This window comes from Vipera ursinii, assembly GCF_947247035.1.
Source record: "Vipera ursinii genome assembly, chromosome: 6".
In the NCBI taxonomy this organism is placed as follows: Eukaryota; Metazoa; Chordata; class Lepidosauria; order Squamata; family Viperidae; genus Vipera; species Vipera ursinii.
Genome location: NC_139515.1, coordinates 78,439,221 through 78,456,752, shown reverse-complemented (window position 1 = coordinate 78,456,752; position 17,532 = coordinate 78,439,221). Strand labels below are relative to the sequence as shown.

At 43.5% G+C, this 17,532-nt stretch overlaps 1 protein-coding gene across 2 annotated transcripts in view; it reads left to right on the top strand.

The window, feature by feature from the left end:
- Positions 1-3,416: 3,416 nt before the first annotated feature.
- The window catches only part of LMO3 (LIM domain only 3), a 94,322-nt gene continuing 80,206 nt past the window's right edge, over positions 3,417-17,532 (top strand). The window contains exon 1 of one of the 2 annotated variants that reach the window (XM_083365333.1): positions 3,417-3,612. The gene's annotated coding sequence lies outside the window, so the exon portion shown is untranslated. Of the gene's footprint in view, positions 3,613-3,900; positions 4,034-17,532 lie in introns of those variants that run through there. The other variant, XM_083365332.1, reaches the window with a different exon arrangement.

Below are 17,532 nucleotides of genomic sequence, written 5' to 3'. Positions count from 1 at the left end.
TACCCTGCATCCCATAGACTTGAATCTTTTCCAGCCTCAGCACACAAGATAAGGCAGACCCGTGGATAGAAAGCGGTTTGCTTTTAAGCTAGTAAACCACTTCTCTGTGGTTTTTTTCCTCTCCTCTTGCTTGTATGTGAATAATTCATAAGATCCCGAAGGAAACTTCCCCCCCCAACCTGCTGCTTTTTTAGTGTGTGTGTGTGTGTGTATCTGTATCTATCTATCTATCTATCTATCTATCTATCTATCTATCTATCTATCTATCTATCTATCTATCGATATATAGATATATGAAAAGAGCCTGCTTTCAAATAATTTAATTCATGACAAAACCTAATTACTGTCAGGTAATACCCTGTCAGCTTTAATGCATTTCATCAGTCATAATGAAAAGAAGAGCATTTTATGACCCATCTAATTATCATTACATTTTAGAGGGAAATGAATGGCATGGAGCGGAATGTTAAGTATTCTATTTTATTCCTTTACACATGTGGTTTGGCATATTACTCATCAAGTTTTCTCTCTCTCTCCCCCCCCCCTTCTCTCTCGCTCAAAAAGAGTCCTTGATTGGTAGAGTGGCGGTGGGGAGAGCAATTAAACGCTAAGCTGTTTGTTTCAGCCGCCCTTGCGCGCGAGCGCGCGCGCGCGAGCGCGCTAACACACACACACACACACCCGCAAAAAAGTGACAAAGTGTTTAAGGCTGGTGTTGACACCGGGTATCTTATTGCCTTAGTCCAAATAGAGGACTAATTACCGCGCGTGATGTCACCGTCGGCGGAGGAATAATCCCATCATTTAATTAGCTGAATGATTTAAACAAAGATTTGCATAGATGCACTAATCAGTTGCCATGAATTTACGAGGGAGCGCTGCCAGCGAGGGGGGGGTAACAGATCATACAGACGGCGTTGGGGGTGGGGGGAGGAAGGGGGGGGAAAAAGAGGAGGAAGGAGAAAGAAAGAAAGAAAGCGCGCGCGAGGATTTTCCTCTCCTTTAACATAATTAATTTAATTGTCCTCATTAGCTGTACCATTTGTTCTGATTTTATTTCTCCCGTTCTTCGCGCGCACAGCCCGGCTTTGCTTCTTTCTCTCCGTCTCTGGCTCTCTCGGACTTGTCCTTGCCGGCCACCGAACGCTTCGCTGGGGAGAGAAGCGGGGTGGAGGGGGGGTCACTTCGGAGAGGGGAAAGTCTGAGGTTGCAAGGTTGCCGAAATCTCTACCTCTGGTCCCTGCTTTGGGAATACACAGCAGCCAGCCCCGCGGGCCGTAGTAGGTTCTGTGGGTACCAAAAGAGAAAGTCGCAAAACTCGGGATGAATGACCCTCAAAAAAGGTGGAGCCTTGGTGGAGCAGTGGGCTAATGCCTTAAGTAACACCAGCTGCCTGCAATTAGTGCAGGTTCAAGTCCCACCAGGCTCAAGGTTGACTCAGCCTTCCATCCTTCCCGAGGTAGGCAAAATGAGGACCCAGATTGTTGGGGGCAATTAAGCTGACTTTGTAATAATGCCGCTTGGGTGTGTGTGTGAAAGCCCTAATAAGCAGGCATATACATAGAATGAAGGCTACTGCTAAGCTTGTAAGCCGCCCTGAGTCTTCGGAGAAGGGCGGGATATAAATGGAATTAAAATAAAATAAATAAATATAAATAAATAAATAAAAAGGCAGCAAAGGGTTAATGTGTCCTTTGCCCCCCCCTCTGTTGGCCATCTGGATTATTGCAGCCCAAGAGGGGCGAACTTCTGCATAAACTACACTTGGGACTTGCCCAGGCTTGACTGCCCTGGGGTGGTGCTAACTAGCTGGGCAAGGATGGGAAGGCAAGACCGGTTGCCGGAATTAAATAGGGGGTCTTCCAAAACAGCAATTCTGCGCTTCTTTTGTGGCTTTAGTTATTAATGCTGTTAGGGGTCAGAACTGCTGGAGCTGGGGGAAAGAGCGAGGTAGGATGTCAGATCTTCCAAAGCTTGAAGAGATTTACAGGAGGGTGGCCTTGAAAGGGCCCTTTCCAATAACTTTTTTTTAAAAAAAAATGAGGGGGGGATCTAAACTGACACCTTTAAAGAAAGGGGGAGGGGGGGCTGTGGCTTCATGTGTTGTTCCAAGCAGCGGACAAGAGAGAATCCCTTTGAAGTCTGCAAAGTGTATTCACAAATTTTAATCGGTTTCCCCTTTTCTCTCGCTCCCTAGATTGGCTTAGAAATGGAAAGATGGGAGGGGATGCGGGGGGGGGGGCATTTGCACAATAAGAAGACCGGCGGGTATTTACCACTCCAAGATACGCCGCAAGAACCGCTTCGCTTTTAGAAATCCATTGACTTTCATTGTGAGAGAGGAGAGATCCACAGATGCCAATGGAGCTGGGAGCCGCGTTTGAGCAAGGCAGCAACCCTGATCAGCGCCCTGATGACCCAGGAAAGTTGAGGGACAGTACATCCCAACGACTCCTGGGGCCCAGGACCCAAGGCGCAGGTCTTCGTGGGGGCCTGCGGAACTCACCGCGGCCATCCCTTTCGCTTGCCTAAACTTTCAAGAGAGGCGCGGCCCAAGACGAAAAGCCTGAGCCGAGCACGGTCTCAAACTTTCCAAGAAAGTTTTCTGGGCTCTCTTAGAAAAAAAAAAATCCTACCGCTTTCCGAGAACGTCGCCCGACCGGCGATTGACAAGGGAGAGCCCCAAAGTTTCCCGGCTCACAAACAGGCAGGCTTGCCTGCTCGCTCCCAGCTCCATATCCCAATCCATCGTCTCAAACGGGGGGGAGGGAAGGGAAGAGAGGCTTTACGAGTACATCCCACCAAACTCGGGGAGAGGGGGGAGCTCGGCTCGCGGTGTGTGTGTTTGTGTGTGTGTAAGACCGAGAGGAGAAGATCCCGTCTCCGGAGATCCCGGTGCGCAGCCCGCTTTGCTCCAAGCCGGAGCTCGCTACCGTGGGTGGGTGGGTAGGTGGGGCGGGGGGCGCAAGGGAAGGGACCCGCTCGCTCCTTCTCTATCCTCCTCCGTCTCGGCCCGCAGCCGCTGCTTTCACAAAGGTCGCGGAGGCGTCGTCGGCCGCCACCGTGCCCGCGGCTCGCCTCTAGCGGGCGTGTGTGGTTGCAGCTGCTTTTTTTTTTGCTGACTTGAAGTCGCAGGCTGGTAAATGTTCACCCTGGGAAATTAGCCACAAAACTCAATCTGTCTCCCGGCTGCTTTGCACTTTCCGAGCTGCGGATCGGGCTGTGTGTGTGTGTGTGTGTGCGTGCGGGGGGTGGTGGTGGAGGATTGGAGGGAGAGGGAGGAGGGAGAAGGAGGCGTGCGTTTGTGTGTGTGTGTGTGTATGTGCGCGCGCGTGCGTGTATATGTCAGAAAGACGGGCGGCCGGGGGGGGGGGGGCGAGAGGGAGAGTCGCGGTAAATAGCCTGAAACCGGCCACGAGACGCAGCCCCCATTCCGGCTTTTGGCAAACGACGTCGCCGCTCTCGCAGCCGCCGCCGCCGCCGCCGCCTTCCGCCTAACAAGAGCGACCTTTTTCCCTCCGCTGTATTATGTCTGGCTGCTTAAGGGATTGCGTGCAGCAATTGATACAGCGCCTGACTTCCTCCAGCTCGGCTCCAAGCAAGCTGTTTTAGGTAAGTTGCTTGCTGCAAGCTCGGACCTGTGTGTGTGTGTGTGTGTGTGTGTGTGTTGGGGGACGGGTGTAAAGTGTCCTATGGACATCACGCCTGCCCGCGGGACTAGCCAGGTTCCCACGCCGCGAGCCCGGTCTGGGAAGACACCTGTAGCTCCGCTGCGGGCAAGCAAAACTGACTTGGCGTCTGGTGGAGACCCCGTTCCTTATTTTAAACACGCGCAGCTTCCTCCCCCCCCCCGCCGCTTTTTTTCTTCTTCTTTTAACCTTCTGCAGGCTTTGCATTGACTCCTTCCTCCCGACCCCCTGTTTTAATTTTCTTTTTCCCTTTTGCAAGGAGGAAAGAAAACAAACAAACCCTACAAGGCAGCTTGGGGGGCGGAGGGGGGGGGCTTGAATTCACCTTTGCAATCGGATTAGAGGTAAATTGAAGTCCTCGCGGAGTGGGGGGGATGCGGAGAAGGAGTCAGGTTTTGTTTACGCCTGCCCTGGCGGCGGCGGCCGCGGCGAGGTGGGGGGGGGGAGTTCTGAGTCACAAATTCCGGGTCGCGCTCGTCCTCCCCCCCTTTTTTTTGCACCCCCATCTTTTCTCTCCCTTCCTCTCGCTCGTTCTTGTTTTTCTTTCTGCGTTGGAACTTTAGGCTTCGGAAGCTGGGAAGGGAAAGGAAGGTGTGTGTGTGTGAGCGAGCGCTTGTGTCTGCCTTTAAATCATGCGTGCCTTTCATTATTTTTTATGATGACGAGGGAATTGCAGGAAAAAAAAGAGGGCCGGCGGAGCTCGGGGCTTGCAGGAGGGAAGAGCAGGCAAAACTTAAACAATGAAAGCAGAGTAAGCCTCGGCTCGCCCTTTCTCTCCGCCGCTTAAGCCCCGAGGCGTGCGCGCCCAAAACGCGATGGTGAGCAGCTTCATTTCCTCCTCCTCCTCCTCCTCCTCCTCCTCGGAAAACCCACCGACTCTTTGTCGTCGTCGTGGCTTTCCCCCAACCCTAACCCTCCATCCACCCCTATTTCAGAGCGTTGCATTTATAACCAGGCGTGTATCAATAAGAGGGGGGGGCGAGTTTGCTTTTAACCCTTTATGCATTCTTTTTTTTTTTTGAAGTGGGGAGTTTCCACCTCTGCAGTACGAGGGTCTGGAACCGGGGGTGGCATTTGTAGAGAATTTGGGGTGAGGAGGGAAGCTGATTTGATTTGAGAGCTGTTCCCCCTTCTCCCCCACAAAAAAAAAAAATCAGTTCCGAGAAATCTCTTACGCAGTCCGCGAAGTGCTTGGGACGGCTTAATCAAATCCATAGTAGAGTGGGTTATATATATATATATATATATATATATATATATATATATATATATATATATATATATATATATATATATATATATATATATATATATATATATATATATATATATATATATATATATATATATATATATATATGGGAAAATTCAGCGCGGCGTCAGCGAAACCAGGGGCTTCTGACGTTCCCCCCGGTCCAATAATCCCCTCTCTAGTCCATCGCAGACTAGTAAGCGGCTCCCGGTTGTGTGGGTTGCGTGTGTCCCTTTCCAACAACTCCTAACCTCCCTTCCTCCGCCCCCCCTTTCCCAAAGCGGCCGCCACCACGTTTTTTTTTGGGGGGGGGGAAAGGTCCTCCTTCTGTGCGACTCTCTTCCACTTGACCCAAACTCGGGAGAAGGACGGGCGGATCGAGAATCCGACACTGGCCTCTTCTTGCTGTTTTTTTTTTTTTGCACAATCTCCGGTACTCTTTCTGGGACTTCTGAACCCCTTCCATGCCGGGAAAGGAGAAAAGTTTTGGTAAGATAGCCCTGGTCCCCCCCTCCCCCTCTCTCTTTCTCTCTCTCTCTCTCTCCCACCCCCCAATTTGTTCCACTTTCTCTCTCTCTATTCCTGTCTTCCCCTCCCCCCTTTTTCCCCCTTCTCAACGGGCGTTGAGCGGCGTGTCTGTTTCAGTCTGGACACTTGGGGTGGGGGAAACGGGGGGGGGGTCGGACGGGCTTCCACGATGCCCAAAGACCCCGAGGAGAGTCTTTGGGGAAGAAAAAAAAAAGCCCGCCTTTGGAATTCTTCCCCAATTATTTATTTTCTTTTCTTGTTCTTTTCGCGAGTTGGCACAAAGGTTACTACAGACGCCCCTCGTTCTTGTACCGCTGCCCCCCCAGGCCCCCCTTCCGAAGGGCGGCAAATATTAACCCCGAGGGTAACAAAGCCAGCCCAGAGCCATCCTTCCGCGGCTTTGACGGAGGCGGGGAGGAAGGGGGGCGGGAAAAGAAATTAGCGCTGCCGGGTTTAGGTTGAACTACACACACACACAGTCACACACCGAAGGAGGGGAGGGGGACGTCCCTTTGTTGTTTTAAAAGTGTCTTTTCCCTCCGGGGTGGCTCTTCTCGCCCCCCCCCCTTTTTTTAAAAAAAAAAAGAGAAAGTGGGAGGGAGCCTCTTGCATTTATTTATTTATTTATTTATTTATTTATTTATTTATTTATTTATTTATTTATTTATTTATTTATTTATTTATTTCATGTGAACCGCATCAAAATTGAGTTCACTCTTGCAAATCTCTGGTTGGCCTTTGCCAACCGCTAGTACTTTGCTGCCATGGTAACTGTAATTAAACTGATAAGAGTGGGAAAATGTCAGTATCTCTTGGAGTCTTACAGCTGCATTGGAAGGAGGGGGGGGGAGAGAGAAGAGAATAAAATTAGCTTCTTCCAGCCGGTTCTCTATGGTTGTCTCTCTTGTTTTGGAGGTGAGGTGGGGGGGGGAGAAATGGAATCGGCGGTGCATTTATTTAAATAGCGTGGAGGGGGATGCTCTTTAAAAGGTCTCTTCTTGAGATCTTACTGGGTCTTTGAAAAAAAAAATAAATGTTTACATTCAAGAAACTTTGGGTGCAGGGAAGCCGGTGCGCAAGGAAAGGGGAAACTTTTAGGCTTCCAAAATTGTGCAAGGATAAGATGGTGGCACTTTCTACCTTTAGAAGTTACCAGATTTATTTATTTATTTATTTTAAAAAAACGACCACAGCAGCTGTGAAGTTGTATGCTTTGCCTTTTTGTCGCCTTCTTTCCCCTTTCATTAGTAACTTATTTTTCTCTCCTTTCCCTTCCCTAGGTAGTTCTTTTCTTCTTTAATTGAATTGAGTTAATTGAATCCCACCCAGATTTCTGGCATGTTATTAAGGGGAAGTCAATGGGGAGGTGGGGGGGTTAAACATGAGGAAGATGCCATTAATAATAATAAATATCCTAACCCTTTTTTTTGGCAGAGGGAGCAATTAATGCAAAGTAGACATAAAAGTCCCATATTCAGAAGTGGAAACGGATGACATTTTACTGGGTGCAAACAGGCTGGCAGTTACTTTATTTTGAGGGAGGGGGCTAAATAGCATTGAACATAATGGAGACAGTGGAGCATTGGGGAACCCACACAAGGCGATCCAATCCAGGCAATTAAAAACTCACCAGAGTTCTTAAAAATAAAATGGACCTTTCTTTTCCCCTCCCTCACCATGCTGCTCAAACTATTATTTGTCTCTCTTCTTAATTATGATTTTCTTTAACTGTCAAACAACGGCAAAGGCACAGGGGCCCTCTGGAGCCATAGGACATTTTCCACAGACAATTTGCACGCCAATCTTGATGACTCCTGAGGTGGTTGGGTTGTGGGGGGGGGGAAGGGAAATTTAAGAAGCTGTCTGTTGAGCAAAATGGCTTTACCTCAGAATAGGCCTCTCTTCTCTCCTCCCGCCCCCAAGCTCCTTTGCTCTCCCTCCCTGAATAATTATCTGTAGAGAAGGGAACTCGGCAATTACTTTTTGTGTTTGCCAAGCACTGCTTCAACAACTTGATCATGGGGGGAGGGGAGGTTTTGGTTTTGGAAAAGGTCTTTATTTTTTTCTGGCTGCAGTCTTCAATCTTGCAACTGAGGTGGGGGCCAGTCCCGCAACAATTAAGTGGGCCTTGCTTCTAACTCTTTATGTCTTTGGGGTTTGCTACAGGAACAAGCTTTGTAATCTAGTCCTGTATGTGCTTGGCCTGAAGTTAGCCACACTGGGGCCAGAGGGATAAGCTTCCAATTAATTGCAGCATTTTGCTTTTCCTTGATGAGCTGTTTAAACGTAAAAGGGAATTTCTGAAGGCTCGGCTGGTATGCCAATGCTGCAAACGATGTCTTTATCGCTGAATGAAATGAATAATTTTTCCCCTGGTTATGCCAAATCAGATTATTTGAAAAGTGAAGGAAATAGCTATATACAGAGTTCAGATGACAATTTGTTTAGGACGTAAGGCCATTGTCCCTGATCCTATATCTCTAAAAAATTTACACACTATATAGACATCCTGCGCCCTAGCTAAAATTATGGCTCCTACTTAGTTAAACATCTGCTTAAATCAACCATTCCAATTACAGGGTTTGAAAGATCCTAGTATGTAGGAGTCTTAAGGAAGGGAGTTGAAGTCAATATGTTTACGCCTCACAGAATCAGCATCTAATCCAAATTTCCATATTTCTGGATGTCCTGAAGCTAACTCCCTATGTTTTCTGTCTTCTGGGATTGTTGCATGGAAGCATATCTACAAGGTGCCAGGATTGGGGAAGGCTAATATAAAATTACCTTTTAACAGAAAAGTGTTTACTGATATATCACGCCAAATGTAGATTTGGCTTTAACTTAGTTGGCTGGCTGGACGTAACCAATTGTGGCATCTTCAGTCAACAATTTTAAAAATGGTTGCTTATGTAGATTCTCAATCATCCAGGTCACGGTTGTCCCAAAAGTGCTTTTTCCAAAAGGCAACTGGACTTTCTTGTGGGGTTTTTTTTTACCCTATGAAAACATTTCGCTTCTCATCCAAGAAGCTTCTTCAGGTCTACTTTCTGTTTAGTTTAAAAATGGTTGAGTATTATTCTGAAATGATTTACCGATTGTACAAGATTACCAGCTTTTGGTATAGCCAGTATTTGACCTGTTACATTTCCTACACTGCAAAGTCTGAAATGAAGAGTGCAGGATACAAGGAATGCTTTGTCAGTCCTATTAATCTGCAAAACTCCACCTTAAGCCAAGCAAACCTAAGGCTATTTCTCATTTCAAAACTTGTCCAGCTATTGAGCTGTGACAGGACTGGTCACCTCTGTGGGCAATTGGTTGCAGTCTTACACTATTTCCTGGGCAGTTTGCTCTTCCAACGTTCTTATAGAGTTTAGCATTATTTTATGTGCAAAAGAGCATGCAATTGCAGTGTATGGGTAGTCCTCTACTTACAACTGTTCATTTAGCGACTGTTCAAAGTTACAGTGGCACTGGAAAAAATGACTTACGACCAGCCCTGTCCTTACAACCATTGCAGCATCCCCAGTAGTCACCTTATCGAAATTCAAGGGTTTGGCAACCAGCATGTATTTACAATGGCTGCAGAGTCCCAGGATCTTGTGATCACCATTTGGTGCCTTTCCAGCCAGCTTCCTATAAGCAAAGTCAGCGGAGAAAGCCAGGTTTGCTTAATGACTGCATGATTCACTTAACAAGTGCAATGATTTGCCTAACAGCCATGGCAAAAAAAAGGTAAAACAAATGAACATGACTCATTGAACAACTGCCTTGCTAAGCAGTGGGAATTCTAGTCCTAGTTGTGGTCCTAGACAAGGACTTCTTCTGTGTGCTTTGCTGAGCAGTGGGAATTTTAGTCCCAGTTGTGGTCCTAGACAAGGACTGCTTTTGTGGGTCACAGATCTGAACTCCCAGCTCCTACAGTCCACCACCGCTTGCAGTGTTGGTTCATAAGAAAGCACAAGGTTGCTTATTCCTGGTTACAGGTAGTCCCCAACTTAGAACCGGTCGCTTAATGACTAGTCGAAGTTAAAACATATCTTCCCAGAGCTATTTATGACTCATTTTTCAAGCTATGACAGCTATATGTGTATACACACACACACACACACACACACAAAGTTGCATGGTGGCATTTTAAGTGTTTGGCAACTAGCTCACCTTTATGGCCATTTGTGGTGTCTTGTTACCATGTGCTTGAAATTTATGACTTTTGAGGGGCTTTCTGGCATTTACTTCCAGTTTCATTGGGGAAAATGGATTCGCTTAATGAGTGATGTTCACTTAACAACCGTTGCAAAATCAAGTCTGGTCACATGATCCCTCGAATTACAACTGCAGTGATTCACAACCATAATTCCAGGCTCAATTATGGTTGTAAATCAAGGACTCTCTCTCTATGGTGTAGCGTAGCATGACGTCTCCAACTTGGTACCTTCCAGGCAAGTTGAATTTTAGTTTTTTATTATTTCTAAATAACAAAACCAAAGGAGTTATGGGTGGCGTGGCAGATAAAATTTAAAAGAAGTAAAACGGGAAGCTAGACTTAATCCTTTTTTATTCTTTAATCTGCCATTTTTAATGGAAGACAGCCATGCTGTACTGTGGCCCTTGCTTCTCTCCATGATGACCTGATACCCATAATAAAGAATTGATCACTCCAGACTGAATATTTATTGGCTGATTTCCATTTTTCTTAGAACTTTTTCTTGTTTTGGACACCAATGGCATCACTGGAGGGGGCCCAGGATTCCTCTCTGCAGTGATTTCAAATGAGTACTCCCAAATCTGCTGCATTATTTTGAAAAGTTGATCAGGTGTTGATAAAACTTTGACTCTGTGTTCCTGGAAGTAGTTCTCATTCCATAACCTGCGTTACCGAACAACAAAGCTGTGGACTTGATAAGTCTGCTAGCATCACTGTGGCTCAGCATGTGAAAATCCCTAGAAATAAAATTAAAAAAAAATTTCTAGTAGCTTCTCATAATAATGGGGGCCTTGGTTTGAAGTAGACTTTCAGCTAAGTTCAGAGTGAAACCCAGCCTTAATAAGCTTCCATTACTAAGCTTTGCAAACACCGTGTACATTTTTCCATCATGTTCTCAACAGGGTCCAAGTTGCCTCTCTAGCTTGATCTAGACTTGTCCGCAATTGTGTGTAGATACTACACTGTGAAGGGGTTGATGGATAAGCGTAGGTTGCAGATGGTTGCAGATATTCCGATGCACGCACTTCCCAAATCTCAGTTATGTGTTGTGTAGAGATGTGTGTCCTGCATGCTGGTTGTCTGATCTGATTTCCTGTTGGGAGCTGGCAGAAGGCAAGGCACATTCGCACAACTAAATGGAGCAGCTAGAGGAGAGACTTGGGGACGAAGTACAGAGGTATAAACATAGTATAAATGCAGCACCTATGCAACTGTCTCCGAACAACAGTTGCATATGTTTCCTGTCATACAGTGATGCAAAAGTCTAACCCTAACTTTACAAAAGAGTATCAGTAAAAGGCGGGTGGGGGGGGCAGAGGCAGGCGACAGTATTATATCAACGCACACCCATCCATCTGAAAATGTCTTAGTCTCTTAAGTGTGTGTATGTTTGTGTAAAAACAACTGGGCAGAGAGTAAGGACTAATTGTGGGGGGGGTCTTCCCTTTCCCCTCCCTCCTGACCAGATTATAGTTAAATAGGGAAGACTTCCTTACCAATGTAGGTTTATGAGTGACCATGGGTAGCAATAGCACACTTGGGAAATGCCCTTGCTGGCATGGCCAAGTGGTGGACAATCTAGTTGAGCAGATCAATTCCAAAATGCTGGCCCAAATGTTTCCTTTCGCTCCTATTGGAGAGAGACAAGTAATCCATGACTTACTACTATTTGTTTAGTGACTAATTCAAAATTGCAACAGCACTGCAAAAAATGACTAACAATAGCTCCTCACCCTTAAGAACCATCACAGCATCCCCCGCAGTTACATGATCAAAATTCAGGCCCTCGGCAATCCATCAATATGGCGTCTGCAATGTCCCGGGTCATGTGATCACAGCCTTCCCACCTGGCATCCAGCAAGCAAAGTTAGGAATGGGAGGAGCCAGGTTCACTTAATAACCTCGGAAGTCATTTAATAAGTGCAATGATTCACTTAACAACCATAGCAGAAAAGTTTGTAAATTCGAACTTAAGCATGATTGGCTTAACGACTGACTTGCTTAGCAATGGGTATTCTGGTCCCAACTGTGTTTGTCAAAAAATACCAGTACTGCACTTTCTAGGGCCAAAGGTAAGAGTGACTGATGAGGCTGATAGGAACAATGCAGTTTCTTGTTTTTTGGATTAGTTTGGTATCGCAGGCATTCAAGGGTGATCAGGCTAGGAATCCAATATCAAAAGTAGGCCAATACTATTTTTATTGTAAACTTTTAGTAAAAATCATGCATGTCTGAACTGCGGAAGTGTTGTCTGAGATGTTTACTCAGGTTACGTTCCTGTCACAGACTCGGCCCTCTGCCTAGGCCAGGGGTAGGCAACCTTGGCTCTTTTATGACTCATGGACTTCAACTCCCAGAATTCCTGAGCCAGCAGCTGATTGCAAAAGCAGGAAAAACAGTAAGCCCTTGGAATTCTGTTGAATCAGTTAATTTGTGTGTAATTATATCCTTTTCCATTTTTTGTCCTGATACTACTCCTTTTCTTCCCCTGAACTTACCTAATGGCTTGTGTGCATTTGGAGCCTTAAAATGTCCTCAGGAAGTATGGAGGATGTGAGGACCGTCACTCTTTAGCATTGCTAGTACTCTTCTAACTGGATAGCAGAGTCTTGAGGAGATCTTCTTGAAGTAAGTAGAAAAGTTCCAAGAATAGAATGGTAGGAACAATAAGGGTAGCGGTTATTAAGATAGTGTGGGTCAAACAAGTCAAAACAGCAGCCACAAGAATACAATCAAAGTCCTACCTTTTTTTTTAACATACGGTTGTAGCCACAATCTTGATGGTTTTTTACTCCCTAGCACACACTTCTAGGAACATCTTTGTACTTTGCTCTAAGGTCTTAATTCTTCCACGTATAATATAAATCTATTCTTAGAGTTCTCTTTGTAATTTTTCTATTCCATTTTCTGTGGAGTATTCTTCCAAAATTGGTTTAAGAAATAAAAGTAGCCCCACCCCCCCCTCCCTTTCCAAATAACCCTAACCTAAAATAAAATTTTAAGGGGCAGAGCTAGTTGGAATCGGCTTGCTTTTAATGTAGCCTGATTTTACATCTACTACTTCTGATTGGAAGACTGAATATAAGTTGGCTTTGTTTTGTTAATTGTGCATTTTTTAAAACAAAAGTGGCATATCTCCAAGGAAGCAATAGTTCACGATCTTGGCATCCTTCCTCAAAAAACTATTCTGAATACCAACCCATCTGATTTTATGGAAGAAAAGACAAGGTCTCTACCTTAAATGTCAGACAATTATTACACTGATATTTTCCACTAGTGTGAAGTCAGACCATAATGAATGCACAAACATGTGCCTGCTCCTGATTAGGCTACAATTCCCCAGGGATGAGTGGGCAGAGATGTTTAAAATTCAGGTGTCAAAGCTGGTTGCCACGAGTCAAACTGGATAGATTTCCCGTTTTAAGTTTCTTCTGCGTTCGGAGTTTAACCATTTTAAATACGTTCTGTTCTGTTGATCAAGATATTTGCACATTTTGCAGACTTGTTAGCAAAAATGAACTCAGGAAAGTCATTCCCTTGGTGCTCTCTGAGCTTGGTTGTTTTCTTGCAAATGTTTCATTACCCAAACTAGGTAATATCATCAAGTGCAGTATTGATGTTTATCTAGTTTGGGTAATGAAATGTCTGCAAGAAAACAACCAAGCTTAGAGAGCATCAAGGACTCCTCATTTCAACCCCAAACTACAATATTCTCCTTTATCCGTATAGTTATTCCCAGCATGGAGAGCATCAGTTGTACCTTTCTTTGAGTTGATATTAGAAACAAGAAGCCAATCAGAAAAACAATCATGAATCAGGCAAGCTTAATATTGCACCATAAATACAGCTGAACATGCAGTGTTCAACTCCAGACTTTTAGAAGCGATTGAAATCTGAATGTACAGGAATGTTGTTTGTTTGGGTTTTTTTTAATAAAACTGAAGATCTGAATTCTTCCCATAAGATTTTGGAATACATGTGCCATTTTGATCATTTCTTATGTGAAAAGCAAAAGTAAAGTGACAGAATTCATTCTCATGCTTGCTAAGCACAAGACAGAGTGACTAACACACACACACACACACCCCATCATCAAACAAGATGAAGCTTTAAGAAACACTCGGAAATGTTTTGGATTAAATTGGATGATATGATGATTTAGAGCAACTAACTTAGTTGATGCTTGAATTGTACATGTAAACAGTTTCTTCCATAGGTAAGCCTTAAGTAGCCTTGACTCAGCAGTTGGCACCATCAAGGTGACTTTCTGATCTTGGAAGCTAAGCATGGTCTGCCCTGGGAAATTACAAAAAATTATCCTAGAAGAAGGCACATTGGGTTGCCAGGATAACTGTATGGATGGGCCCACAAAGTCACACAGAATACTCCCGCCAACACTGAAAAGGCAAGCCATGAGTATATAAAACTAGAGCAAATGCCGCTCCCTTCAAGCACTGATGATGTTACCTAGTTTGGTAATGAAACGTCTGCGAGAAGACCACCAAACTCAGCACCAAGAATACCACAGTTCAAATCTGGGCTACAAATATTCTCTTTTATCGAAGTCACAAAGAATTAAGCTTGGGTCAAAGAAGACCGTACTTGACATTAGTTTTGCTCAACTTTATTTCATTAGATTTCTGTCTGCTTTTTATTTGTCTGGAATTCTGGTAGCTGTAATCCCAATTTATGTGGAATTTACTAAGTTAGGGAATACTGCTGTAGACATTCAGATCATGGACATTTTAAGATGAGTGGTTTCAACTGGATCAATTCATATGCTTGCTACCTGTTGCACTGTTACCTGAAATAGGAATGAATATGAAATGGCCTCTCTGTCTTCAGAAGACAGAGTGTTGTGCCTGCTGCTAATGATATAGTTAGTAATGCTGCTCTTACGCTTGTTTTCATTGCTTTAGTTGAATTTATGTTTTTATTCTCTGCGCTAGCTCTCTTGGGATTCTATGGTAGAATAAAGGTGGGGTATGAATGAACGTATGTTAATTTACAGGAATCAGATCTTGAACTGTTCATCTGCAGAACATCTTCCAATTATTATCCGGCAATTCTCTCTGCTGCTGATATGCCAACTTGATACAAAAGCTACAGCGCTTTGACCCTGCTGTTAAACTATTTGATCCAATCCTCTTCCTATCTACAATATGTGTGTGCTTATTTATAAACTTGCTGTGGAACATCTCTAGGACTTATAGTAGCAATTGTAACTGCAAATTATGTAGTAAACCAAGTTGCAACAGACCTTGAGCTCCTTTGCACTGAAAAGAATTTAATGAAATATACATAAAGCATTTACTAACAAAATTCCTGAAACAAACAAACACCCTCTTTAATAATAACCTCATTGTTGCATTTATATCTTTGGAAGCATCCTTTCCATAGTAAATGCCTAAGCACCAAAGACATACAGTATACATTTGCAATATATTGTTTGCTGCTGGGACAGCACAAAACTCTTCCAGAATAATTCAGTTTTTAATCTTGATACCATTGTTACAACTCGCTCATAGTATTGGCTCTGCTTTCTGCACCTTAACCCTTAATGTTTTAGTTGCTACAATTAGGAATGGGAGAACAATAAACTGAGTGCATGTAATTTCATATTCTTGCACTGTATATAAGAATGAAAACTCAATTTCAAAATTTATACTTACCCAGTTTTGTATGATGCACTTAGGTGTACACACATATTCATGGCGATAATGGACAAAAATAGTTTTGCAGGTAAAAGTTGCTTGCAAAACCAGTTTACTGTGCTAGTTTGAAGAAATATCCTGTCTCCCAAATACAGTTTTTAGTACAAATGTTTAAGAGACAAAAGTTATAAAGAAACCCCTGCTAGATCTGCAAACCGCAAAAATAAAAAAAAATCTAGATTCTTCAGTCCTGCTGCTACAATTTCAGCCTGACTATTATTTGTAAACAATTGGGGAAAAGGTGCATTGCTTGACTTCAGCAGTGAGCGGGACGGCATTCATTTTCTATAAATCTTGTAATTGAAATGTGTTCCTCCCCCTTTACTTTGACAGGTGCCAGTCTGACCTTTGGCAAACCTCATGTATTTTTCCAAGCCCCTCTCCTGAAGAACAGAGAGAGTGAATCTGGCTGACACTAGAATCAAGATATAAAACCCTTTTGCCTGTGAATAAATATGGCCCAATCTTGCAAGCTTTCCTTTTATAATATTTCAAAACCAACCATGCTCACATAAATTAAATATGGATTTGCATATTTTCCCAGGAATACTTGCCATAGAATTTTATTCCTAGAAAACCTGGAACATAACCGATACGTTTTGCAGCAACATCAATGATGTATTAAAAATAATAAAAGTGGGTTTAAGAAAAACCTACTTTATTTTCTGCTAAATTAATAATATCTGCATTCTCAGCTGAAGGAAGCTGTGTACATAAATGGCACTTGCTCATATCCACTTTGGTTCTCTCTCCCTCTATTGCTGATACTTAAAATATTTATTTTATTGATTTATTAAATTTATTGATTCATTAAATTTATATAGCTTCCCATCTCACTCACACGTGTGATTCTGAGCAGGGTACATAGTCAAAGCACCAAGCCAAACAATCAACATCATTAAAACAGGAACATTAAAATACAGTTAAAATCAGTTGAAAACTGTAACAACAACAACAACTGGGTTAGTTCATTCTGAGCTTACACACAATGCAACCATTTAATGGGGTCCACACTTCCATGGGATCCTCAGGCCAAGTTTTAAGGGTCTTTCAGAAGGGCTGGTGCCAAACCCAATTTGGGGAGAAAAATATTCCAGAAAGCAAGTCCACACCCAAAAAAGGTCATTCCTTTTGTTGTCCTGTCAATCAAAGCTTCTTGGCCACATGCAAAATACAATCTTTTGGAATAAGGACAGACTTTTTGTAAAAAAAATATATTTTTAGTCTGGTAGCACTAGAATGTATATAATTTCAAATCATGCATCATATAGAAAAGATGTGACATAATGCTGCATTCTCATTTAAGCGTTGTGACATTCACACAACTTGGTAAATTGTTTCTACCGTGGTAATGGATGTGTAGTTTTGCCCCATAACAATATTACTTTCAGCCCTCATCTAACCATGATTTACATCTGTGAATAGGTTTGTTGCATACATGAACAGCTGCCCTAAAGCTTTTTGCTGTCTGATTATTATTTCAAGTAATCCTGATGAGTAGCAGCCAAATAAATTTCACCACTTGCTTTTTTTAAAATAAAAAATAAAAATCTGGGGATGCCACAATTCTGTCTCATGGAGGTTTGCAGAACTGGGATTCAAGCCATGTGTCAGGTTAAGCCATTGTTTACTTAGTTGCGGTTTATTGAATTCATCACAATGGATGAATCCATATCATGAGCTAAGCCATCAACTGTGACAGAGCTTGCCCTAAACTTTAAGTCAAAACCAGATAAAGCACATTATTAGTATAATTGGTGAGTTAAGTCAATATGTCTCCATGAGGCTTGTATATTCAATAAAAACCGTCTTTGATTATTTCAAAGCAAGAGCAATTGCTTGTACTTCCTTTCTTCATCTCCAGCGAAATATTCCTTTGATATAAGGAATAGAGCTGGCCCTTATTTGGTTTATGGAGGACTTGAGGGAGATGAAAAAGGAGAAGAAACTTCTAGAATGTCACTGGCGCTCAACAAGAAACAAATTCAATCGAAATATATTAGAGTTGATGTTAAGGCCCTCTTTGTGACAGTAAGGATGGGGAAGCACCAGTACTTCTCCGTGCTTGTTGTATCCACAGGTTGCCACCCCGCAGCCCTGTTTTGGGTGACACAGACCCTCCTCGATAAGCGGGAGTCAGGG